Here is an 11283-nt window from a genome sequence, read left to right as displayed (position 1 = left end):
AATTTTTGGTATGTCTAGGCTATAAAAATTATCAGGTTTATTTTGCATGTAGGCCTATCTAGTTAGTAAGGATGTATGTGGTTAACTTCGCCACTTAAAGTATGGCAATAAATAAATAAATATATATATATATACTAGCTAAACCCGGCCACGCTTTGCTGTGGCACAGTTTAATATTAATTCATTGTTTAATTTAATATTTTACTGTGCATGGCTGTGGAATGTAATAGAAGAAATAAAAATGTGTTTAGCTTAAATATTTTTATTGTAAAGCTAATGGAAGGACTACATTCCTTGTTTTCCCATTTTTTGCATAAACATATAGATCGGATGGTTTACCGACTCTGGAGCACCCGACATATAACTGTCCATGAGAGAAGCATTCATTTTCTAAATTCAAACCGCACACTTGCAAAGATTGTCCTTGTGCTTTATTGATGGTCATAGCGAACGCAAGGCGTATTGGAAATTGAAGTCGTTTGAACTCGAACGCCATATCTGTCGGAATAAGTGGCATTCGTGGAAGTAATACGTCTTCACCTTTATGAAGTCCAATCAAAATTGTTGCTTCAATAAGATTATCCATTAATTTTTTAACTACTAATCGTGTACCATTACATAATTTAGGCTGACAGATATTTCGAAGCAATATAATTGGCACACCAATTTTCAAATTCAAAATATGTGGTGGTAATCCTGGAACATCGAGTGAATTGAGAAATTCCGTTGGAAAGTTCACTGCTTCATTTTGGTGCACTACTGAATCAATAGATTTGTATGTCATTGTTTCACCTTCGATTCTGTTTATAATACTATTGTTCATATCGTGTACGTCAACATTTTTAGCCGCTAGAATGGCTCTTTCGCTCAACCATGCATGATTTTTTAATTTTGTTTCGATGTTTTGGAATACCTTGTCTACTAATTCCTCTTTTGAATCTACGATGTTGCATAAATCAGATGATAAGCTGATTTTTCCTGTTTCTGGATTTGTAGGTACAGTGCCGTTACCAACTTCAATTAATTGTCTTGAAAATATGACTGCTGTTGGATCGTTCTGAAGTTTAACTCGCATATTCGTGGTTAAATGCATTTTTTTTACTGTGCTCCAAAAATTTGAATATTTTTTAATTTAAACGTATTTTTATCAATAGAGTCGAAAGAATATACTTTCAAATTAAATAAAGTTTTTTATTCTTTCTTGAAATATATACATATATACATATTTGTGTAAATTATAGTCGTCAAGGCACAATGGTCGAGTAGCCTGATGTGCTTGAACTTCGACAATATGATACAGCATCGTCGAGCGTGGTCACAACTAAGTTGGGTGACCATGATATTTAGTTATAGAAACTTTTTTTTCCGACTTTTCCGGTGGATTTTCCCAAACTTTTATTTCATATAAACACTCTTCTGTTAAGATGCAATGTTCTGTAAAAATTTCAATCCAAACCATCGTATACTTTCCGAGTTTTGCGGCCAAATACATACGGAAGCTAAATTTTTATATATATAGATATATATAATTTCCTGAAGAACTTAATGTGGTTGTGTAAATGATTTGGAACTCTCATGCTCAGGTTCAACTGTGTTGTCAGTAATGTGTGACTGAATATGCGCAAATTTGTGCGAACGTGTAGGAACTACGTATTAGAAAACGTATTTGTACTTTCATAAATGTTTGTGTGTTGGTTTTGTTTTCAGAAAATGTACTGCTATGAAATATTTTAAATATCGTTAATATTTATATAAATGGGTAGATTTTAATAAAAAAATTTTTAATTTAATTTTTAGTTTCTTATAGGCTATGTAAAATGGTGTGTTTTTTATTGTGTAATGATTTCCTTTATTATTTTTAGATTTGCTAGCAATTTGTTAATTTAGTGTGCATTTATTTGTATTTTTAAGTACGTTTCGGTTTTTCTTGCTGGAGTTATAACTAAGCCTACCATACATGTAACTATGTTGTCAAGATTTACGTGGTTAAGTGTAAGACAAGGGTTCGCCACATAAAATAAGTAATAAAAAAGTAAGCAAGTCTCTGAGTACTTGCCAGAGACGTGTAAACATCTTACCTCGGTGACGAGCAAAGTCATGTGTTCTCATGTTGCAAGCACACTTATGGTACGAAACACGGGCACGAAATTTAATGTATAATTCTTTAAAACAATGCCGAGCGTGACAAACGCACGTATATCACACGTAGGTTCAGCACCCGCCGCTGTTATTGACTGCCGATCAGCTACGTCGACTATCGAGTCACTCGAGTTTCAGAGCGAAATTTTAAAATTAATAACAAAACAGCTCCGATAAAAGCAAAAAAAAAAACACTTCAAAAATAATAAACAGCTAATTTGGACCCTGGCCATCGACAAAAAAATTTATTAAAAAAACTTGCTTTTTTTTTTTTGTAAAAATATTCATTAAACGGGTAATAGTATCCGCTACATTTGGCAGCACCTGGGATAAAGGTTTCCGTTTCATGTAACTTTCGTTCCGTTCACGAAATGTATACCGAGAGCTCAGATGTAACACACCAATAAACTGTGACCCAAAAATAAAAAAAAGCGTGTGCGTGGTGTAATGACGTAAATTTCTGCGCTGTGTGGTGTAACGACGAATTTTTTTAGGGTTTTGTTTCGATTTCATCGCGGTGTCGTCCCGTCCCTGGTGATTGGTTTTTGAACGCCAACACCGGCCGGGGCAGCGCGTCTCTGCGGGCGGTTTGCAAAGCAAACAGTTGGGGAAGTGGTGAGTGGGGGGGGAGGCAATTATTGGGAATCTGCACGCTCCTGCCATTAGCATTATTAATGATTGATGCGCGTTTCGCTGTTTCCCAGAAGCGGCTGCAAACGGTGTGCAAGAGCCTGACATGAAGAGCTTCTGCAAGCCAGCACGTTCAAGTCACGAACGAACCAATTAATTAGTGCTTTAAGGGGGTGCCTCCCATTTCAGGTCATGATTTTATATTTATATTAATCACAGATCAATTTTTAGACTTTTTCAATTGTTTAACTTTCACTAAACGAAAAATATATACAACGCATACTTTTTGCATAATTAGCTGCCAAAGTTACATTTTTAATGTTTTTGGTTTGTACAAATAAAAAGCATTTAATTTATTGCAGAACTGGAACTTTTTAGGTTAAACTGCAATGAAACTGGCTACTTCATGATATGGTTTGCATTTCTATCACAAAAACTCATTTCATGTTTCTTGGCTGTCAAAACCGTAACAAATTTGAGAATTTTGAAATGCCAGGTAAAATTAATTAATATTTTCTGGCAGAAATTCAAACCATTTCTTGAAGTAGCCAGTGGCAATGCATTTAAACTTAAAAAGTTTCAGTTCTGCAATAAATTAAGTTATCATTATTTGTACAACCCAAAAGCGTTAAAAATGTAACTCTGGCAGCTAATTATGCAAAAAGTACGCGCTGTATATATTTTTCATTTCGTGAAAGTTAAACAACTCAATAAGTTTACAAGTTTACCTGTAATTACTGAGAGTATAAAATCTTGACCTAAAATGGGAGGCACCCCCTTAATTCTCGGTCTCATAGACCTATTTCGGCCATTTAATTTTCTTGTCGCTGCTTCCATTATTTGGAGGGGCTTTTTTTTTCTCCTTTAACACGGCAAATAACTCCAATCGCATTTTATAATTTTTCTCCGAAACTAACTAAATTTTTTCTACGGCGATTATCCCGTATCCCGTATCCAAGTTTATCACTTGATCCTGAAAGCACGATCATGTATATATTGGTCCTGCGTTACACGTTGCTTGATGTTTTTTAATTCAGTAAGTCAAAAGATCCTTGACGTAACAAAAACTCGAATATCGCAAAGCAAAAATGTTATGTCAGGTATTGTGGACACTGATACATTTTACAAACATGATTCATTGTTGTATTACAAGTTTTTTTGTTATGTCCGGAATCGTTCGACGAACTAAATTAAAACATCAAACTTCATGTACCACGATATCAATGTATACATACAGCATCATGCCATCAGCTAATTAAATATTTCCATAATATTATCTAAAAGAGGAACAAAATCACGAAAGTGTTCATAATTATCACCTTTTTACGGCTCAAAAACAAAGTTTATCAACTATTTGGCGAGAAAATTTGTGACCAAAAAAATCCAGAGAGCTATTATAACGTATTTACAGAAAAATTTTCTTTAATTAATATTAATGACAAGAAACTGAAATATCCAACTCTTCGTGTGATACTTAACATAAAGAAACTCGTCGACACAGAGGTATTAGAGACTATGGAGCAACAACGAAATGGATGAGTGGGGGAAATGTGCTCTGAAAGATGAAACTTACAGACTTCCTGTAACTACTCATCTCCAATTTGCACAAAAACTCCAAGGTTCTACTCTGGTGAAAGACTTTAAATTCGGGACTTCGGTGGCCGAGTATTCAGAACACTCCAAAGACAATGTGGGCTCAATTCACTGCTAGCATCGAACTAGGGTCCTATTTTCGCCAGCGAGAAACAAGGAGGACGTCGGCTAGATCAGGTGGGATTTTCTCAGGATTCTCCCTTTTAGGCCTATACTCTACTAATGCATTTCATTGCTGTTCCGTTCACATATTTTTCATTGAGTTATAATTCATTATCATAATAATTTACGAACAGTTCGTTCCAGGTTAGATGGGAGAGCTGCAAATAGTTAGATGTCATCGTGGAACTGACAGTTTTTAAGTCCAAAACATTGGTTTTGTTTGCTATTGGAAATTTGACTTTATTACAGCAGACCGATTGCTTTACTACATTTTCAAAGACAGTTAATATTCGACAAAAAATCAATAATATTGCAGTTATAATAGCTCTTTAAATTAATTTATAACTGAACAATCATGATTTATAGGGTAAAATGTTTATTTGCCTAAACCCCTGTCAACGTCAGGCATTCAGTTGAATTATGTGTGATGACTTAACGAAGAAAAGTAATTCAAAATCATCTTGATTTAAAACTATTTTGTTCAATATGGTGTATTTTGGTTTATTCTCCCACCATTAACTGTAATTTTGAATTCCTTATATATATTTTTAATTCGGTCAACAAAACTTTAAAGAGAAAAATGACTGGTTGAATGTTCTGTCGACTGGAATAAATGTCCATTAGGTTAGGTTAAGTTAACTGCTATGAGTTTTAAAATTAGTTTGGATGTACTGTACGTGCAGGAAATTTAATTTTTAACGTTGCAGATTTTTTCCACTGGCCTAAAAAATCTTCTTTTTTTTTAAAAAAAACCCGCCAACGAAAGACATGAACTACCGTATCTTCTTCTCCGGATGAATAGATTAAAATCCCTTATTGTCTTGCATGTACATACGAATCAGTTATGCCCACGCTTAGATTAGGCTGGAAACCCAACCAAGTTTAATAAATAAAATAAGATTATATATAGTTATATTAATAATTTTTTGAAAATTAGGTTCATACATTTTTATTAAATTATAGAATATATTACAAAATATTATGTACATACTATATTAGATTATATAGAAATTACTCTATTTGACAACTAGGTTACTGTAATATATTACTATATTAAATATATATTATTTTATTAAATTATAATAATATAGATATTAGGTTATATAAAAATTAGAATACATTTTATATAGTACAATATATTATAGAACATAAAAGATTTTTCTTTTCTTAAAATACAGACCAAATAACGATTGTGAGCAAGAACCGAATCCCAAGCGTCTGGGCGATAAGCAGGTACATCACCACACAGGCCGCTGCACCGTTGGCCACTTAGTGAAACTTAACTAGTATACAACTATGCTTAAATTTTCAAAAGGTTATTTTATTGGCTGGCCAGTACGCTTTATTACTTTAAGAGAGTATACTCCCTAAATGTACATATGCTACTAATAGGGCCTACACCGAGTATCATCCCGAGAAGAATTTCCCCTTGTCATGTCCTCCCCTCGTTGGTTGAAACGCGTCTTGTCCGGCTAACGGCCTGCACCGTGTTTGCATTGGGCGAAATGTAGTTTTTGCACTGGGCGAAGTGTAGTGTTTGCATTGGGCGAAGTGCAGTGCTTGCATTGGGCAAAATTAAGTGTTTGCATCGGGCGAAGTGTAGTGTTTGCATTGGGCGAAATTAAGTGTTTGCATCGGGCGAAGTGTAGTGTTTACATTGGGCAAAGTATAGTGTTTGCATTGAGCGAAGTGTAGTGTTTGCATTGAGCGAAATTAAGTGTTTGCATCGGGCGAAGTGTAGTGTTTGCATTGGGCAAAGTGTAGTGTTTGCATTGAGCGAAGTGCAGTGTTTGCATTAAGCGAAATTAAGTGTTTTTATCGGGCGAAGTGTAGTGTTTGCATTGTACAAAGTGTAGTGTTTGCATTGAGCGAAATTAAGTGTTTTCATCGGGCGAAGTGTAGTGTTTGCATTGGACAAAGTGTAGTGTTTGCATTGGGCGACGTGTAGTTTTTGCATCGTCGAAACTGTATTTTACGGAAGTGACTCTGATTAACAACGGTGATCCTAACTCATACTTGTTGACCATAATCGGGCGTGGTCAAGCACTGTTTGCTAAATGGGTTAATGGTTCCGTATCACGTAACCAAGTTTTTCCCTTAATCCTGATATCATGGTCCTGAATCATTTATCTGTGGTTCATGATGCGTGCTGTTTTATTTTTGTACGTCGAAAGACCCTGGACAAGAAAAAAATAATTACTACAATACAAACAAATTATGTCAGGTTTTATGGAATTTAATATTTTTATTCAACCTAAGATCATAATAAAATTTTGCATACGTACAATATCTTTCCTAATCTCGCATTATAAATAACCATTGTTCCACAGAATCAATGTAGCCTATATAGTAACATGCCATCATCATTGTACCACAGGATCAATTTAATATTAGGAACATGCCATCATCATTGTACCACAGGATCAATGTATATAGGTAGGCTACATGCCATCAACATTGTACCACAGGATCAATGTATATATTAGGAATATGACATCATCATTGTACCACAGTATCAATGTACATAATAGGAACATGCCATCGGAATCCAGGGATTAATTGGATAAGATTTTACGGAACTTTTACGACAGAAAGAGATTTCAAATACGGCCAAGAGTTCTATCTCCTGACAATTTCTCACTCTGTGTGACCATTCCTCTAGCGCTGCGTCACCTCAATCTTGGTTTCCATTGTGTTGTTGTCGCTGCCGTACGTTCGGCCGGCGTTTCTCCCCCCTCCCCCCCCCCCCCTTACACACACACAAAACCACTTTTCTTCGTAGTTGTGGTTTGCTGATATCCGGGGTGGGAAGGAAGAATATTCTCGATGCGTGCAGAAAGGGAGGTAAGGTGGAGGGGTTTAAATTCTTCGGCAGCACACTTCCGCTTCCTTGACGTCCAGACCAGCCGAAGTTCCATTACATCGCTTCGCTTCGCGTCCATTCATAAAAAAAAAATAATAAAGTAATCTTCACGTCTTTTGAGGCGTAGCTGGCGACCGGAAACATTCAACGGATTGTGTTATCGACAATATTCTCCTTTATGTGTCCCATGCGTCTCGTCGAGGCTAGGTTTCTATACAGACTGACAGCGAGGTCCCTATACAGACAAACAGCGAGGTCCCCATAAAAACGAACAGTGAAGTCCCTTTACATACAAACATCGAGATCCTTATACACATGAACAACGAGGTGCCAATACAAACACAGCGAGGTGCACATAAAGACAAATAGCGAGGTTCCAAACAAACTAACAGCGAGGTCCCTACACATACCAACAGAGAGGTTCCTATACAAACGAGCAGCGAGATCCACGTAAAGACAAACAGCGAAGTCCCAAGGTTCACGTAAAGACAAACAGGGAAGTCCCTATAAACACGAACACACCCAACCTACGCAAGGCGTAGGGAGTTCTTGGGTAGGTATCAGTTCGCAATCCATCGTGAGGAACAGTCCAAGTTAAGAGTTATTTTAAGCAAGAGAGGCCACACCTGAATTCTAGTCCACAGCTAAGTCGAGAAACCGTGCATAAATTACTTATCCTTGTGGTTTTTTAGAGCATTTCGGACAAATACAACTGAAGAGTCTTTCACAAAAACAACCATAGTTCTGAAAATTCAGTATTGCGTTCTTTTTTTTTTTTTTGGTCCAACTTGTGTTCCCTGGTGGGCATGCATAGAAAACTTAAAAATTACAATCTGTACGATGAAAGGCTCTGAAATATAGTGCGTTCAGCAAAAACAACCATTACTCACATATTTTCAGCAAAAATAACTATTGTTCGCAGTGTTTTAAGCAAAAATAACCATTGGTCTTAGTATTAGTAATATTATTTTTACTTGTATGTTGGCTATATTATCTATAAATGTTAATCCAATTCTTTACACTTATTTTGTTTACTTGTTTTGCTTTCCTCCATAAATGAATTATAATCAATTAAGAATAAATTTTGTTATGTGAATATATACATTAAATGGTTTTGGAAAAATCAATCATAGAACATAACCAAGAAAATGAATAATAAATTTGCATATTAATGTAATGAAAATATCAATTATGAACGATAAAGAGTTTTTTACAGTATAATTTTAAAATAATTTAAGTACAAAAGAATAAAAAATAGTTATTTTTTTCTTCTCCTGGAATAATTTCATTTTTGATATATAATGGTTATTGTCAGAAGCTATTCAATATTTTTGCCTTTGAAAACGTTTTTAGTCAGGCAAACAGGTTGTCGATAATTTTTTCAATAAATAAATTTCATTTAAACTAAAATATTAAATTCTAATAAGATTGTAACTTTGTTTCGTAAGTTACGATCGTAAATAATTGATGTTATCTCTTGAAAGTTCGCATAGCTACACATGTTTAATATTTTTTAATTCAATTTTATAATCCCAGTAAACTACAAAGATAAAATGAATTTACAAGCCATCAAAGATAACCTACTAAACGCTTTTCAAAACTGTGACGTTACTTTGCTTATACGTACGCGAGGAATACACGGAGATGTTTATTTGCGTACCTGCATACTTCAGATTCCGTTTGAACAACTTTCTTGTAGATTACTTGGAGGGACATGTAGCTGTAAAGACCTGGGCACAATCAAAACAAGCATTTCAGGAACACAAAACAATAGAACTTCATGTAATTCAATCTAACTAGCTACATTGTAAAAACAACCCGGGTTTTAGCGTTAAAGTAGAGTTTCCTCTCGGTTTTACTCTTGCTTTATAATGTGTTATTGCTGGAACCGTGGTATGCTGCGGCCAATTAGAAGCCCAGTATGTCCTACAACGTCGTCTTTAAGAACTTATTTTAAGAAATCAGAAAATATGTGTGTTGACTAGATTGTGTCGAATATTATTTTATTTTTGTTATCGTGTTCTCACGGTGGAATTTCTGAGGTAGATAAGATTTATTGCTTCATTTAATTTTAATAATTTCTATTCTATTACGGAATTAATTCTGTAATACTAGACGTTTTTCATATACATAAAGACACACAACTAACTACAGCAGTATTAATTTTTTGAAGATTTAAAATATCCTTAGTAAACAGGAGAATGGGGCTGACTGTGACGTTGGTTGTAGGGAGGCCGCTACGCTAGTTTTGTGATGTGTAACTGGTCAGTAATACTGACAAGAAACAATTGAAAACTGGTTCACCGCAGCCCTTCTAATAAACGGAGGGTCAGAATATTGTCAAACTAGCATTGCAGTGGCTGCTTAACATAATTTTATATCGCTCCCGTTTATTTGAGGATACAGCGAAACATATGGGCTGTATCCGAATACATAGGGATGCGTCCTTAGCACACACATCCCTACATCCCTTAGCAAATGCAGCCACAATGTAGAGGACGCATTTCTAATGGATGGATAGTATCCGAATACTTTTACTACTAGCACCACCTGTTGACTGTCAGTCGTACTAATGTTCACGCAGCCATTTTGTGTAGGAATATCTACGAATATTCAGCAAAACGTAAATAATAAATACCTACCAATTAAAAAATAATGTAACGTGTATGTTATAGATGTTAGCGATCCAAATAAAATACATTTTATAAATTGTAAACTTTAAAAATACTTATGAGTTTTGAATTATCCTTTAAGTTTAAATTCGTATTTTTATTATATTTATTAACGTCTTCATTTGTCTCTGTTTAAGTTATCACTTTCGCTTATAATGTTTTAAACAAATATTATGCTGAAAATCTGAAGTAATATTATACACAAACAAAATAAAACCCGATTCCGAAGCTAATGGATGTAGGGACGCGTTAGTGGATGCGAGTGTCGCATCCCTAGAAATCTCGAATTAGTGGATGCGTGAAGGGATGCATCGGCATCCCTTGTGAGAATTCGGATTCAACACAAAGATGGCCACGTCCACTACGATGCACTTTTAGTGGATCCCTTAGCTAAGGGATCCATTAGGCCAGTATTCGGATACAGCCATGGTGAACTAAATATGTATTTGGTACTGTCATAGTATAATTTTTCTTAGTGAGACATATACTTACAGTATGTTAGGAAAATATTAAAGAGGACCGCGTGGCCTAATGGATAAGGCGTCGGACTTCGGATCCGAAGATTGCAGGTTCGAGTCCTGTCGCGGTCGAGGCCAATCTGTTATTTTTTTGGATTGAAACATTGAATGTTGCTATCTTGCCAATAGCCACCACATTAGCAGTGTGATTAAATTTGGTGTTTTATTATTATTTATAAGCGTTCGGTACAGTGCAGTAATTCAAACGATGAAAACATGTCATGAAGTAATATTAATATTGTAAAGCCGCTGGAAGAATCTCGGTGCAATTGAGGAGAAGATATAGATTTTTTTACCTCACCCTCGGAAGACTCAAACCAGAAGTAATACAAGTTATACACGATATTTTGTTATCATAGCCACATGTAATTTTTCTTAATTTATATTCTCTGTCATTCATAACTAACTTGTTCAGCATATTCTATAGTTAATTTTCTTTTTCTCCAATACTACTGTCTCGTCTACATATATAATTCTGTAGCTATAACACATCCAGCCACATGGGTTTTAGTGTGTTTTAAGCATACTCGCCAAAAACAGTCAATCTAGCATGAAGATAAACGAATCCATTAAGTAATGTATACTGTAGGGACCACGAAAGTAGCGAGCTGTATCCCATAGTTCCGACAACAAACATTGCTCGGCACGGATCGGCAGAACGAAGCGGCGGCGGGGCGGCGCGCACGGAACTAGGCACGACCCGGCT

At 35.4% G+C, this 11283-nt stretch overlaps 1 non-coding gene across 1 annotated transcript; it reads left to right on the top strand.

Annotated features, from left to right (window-relative positions):
• The first annotated feature begins 10576 nt into the window (after positions 1-10576).
• Trnar-ucg (transfer RNA arginine (anticodon UCG)) lies at positions 10577-10649 on the top strand. The gene has a single exon. It is a non-coding gene; the product is annotated as a tRNA-Arg (tRNA).
• The last annotated feature ends 634 nt before the right edge of the window (positions 10650-11283 follow it).

The sequence above is a fragment of the Bacillus rossius genome, chromosome 8, assembly GCF_032445375.1.
Source record: "Bacillus rossius redtenbacheri isolate Brsri chromosome 8, Brsri_v3, whole genome shotgun sequence".
Lineage (NCBI taxonomy): Eukaryota > Metazoa > Arthropoda > Insecta > Phasmatodea > Bacillidae > Bacillus > Bacillus rossius.
The sequence above is the reverse complement of the archived record's forward strand: the minus strand, read 5'-3'. Positions and strand labels throughout refer to the sequence as shown.